We start from the raw sequence: 1,012 nt of genomic DNA, 5'->3' as shown, positions 1-1,012 counted from the left end.
AAAATTGCAAAATTATTTCATAACTAATTGAATGCCACTGACAGTGATAGATGTCCAATTAATATTTGATTTTAATTTTTTTTTTTTTAAAATAAATTTGGGGGGGGGAAATGTGAAAACAGTAAATTTTCCAAAAAAAATTTAATTTTGCAATTTTTTTTTCGTAAAATAAAAAAATGTTTACTATTAATTTTTAACAAAAGCTGTAAAATAACTTGTTTAGAACAAATTCTCATATATTTTTTATTAAAAGGGAAAAAAAAAAAGTTCCCACAGCTTTGCAAATTAACTTATTAGCCGCCATTGACGACAATATATATCCATATATGTTCGACATCCATCGCCGTCAGTGGCGGACAATACATTTGCATAGCTGTTAAATTAAAAAATATTAGGGCTGTCAAAATGATCGCGTTAACGGGTGGAAATCAATTTTTAAAAATTAATCACGTTAAAATAATTTAACGCATATGCCCCGCTCAGATTAAAATGACAGCAAAGTGTCATTTCCACTTGTTACTTATGTTTTTTGGTGTTTTGCCACCCTCTGCTGGCGCTTGGGTGCAACTGATTTTACGGGTTTCAGCACCATAATTATTATTGACATCAACAATGGCGAGCCTCCAGTTTATTTTTTGTTTGAAATTTTTTACAAATTTTATTAAAACGAAAACATTAAGAGGGGTTTTAATTAGGGCTGTCAAATGGTTAAAATTTTCAATCGAGTTAATCACAGCTTAAAAATTAATCGGAATTAATCACAGTTCAAACCATCTATAAAATATGCCATATTTTTCTGTAAATTGTTGGAAAGATACGATGGATATATACATTAAACATACTGTACATAAGTACTGTATTCGTTTATTATAACAATAAATCAACAAAATGGCGTTAACATTCTGTTAAAGCGATCCATGGATAGAAAGACTTGTAGTTCTTAAAAGATAAATGTTAGTACAAGTTATAGAAATTTTATATGAAAACCCCTTTTAATGTTTTCGTTTTATTA

Source organism: Corythoichthys intestinalis, chromosome 7 (genome assembly GCF_030265065.1).
Source record: "Corythoichthys intestinalis isolate RoL2023-P3 chromosome 7, ASM3026506v1, whole genome shotgun sequence".
In the NCBI taxonomy this organism is placed as follows: domain Eukaryota; kingdom Metazoa; phylum Chordata; class Actinopteri; order Syngnathiformes; family Syngnathidae; genus Corythoichthys; species Corythoichthys intestinalis.
Note: the sequence above shows the minus strand (reverse complement) of the source record.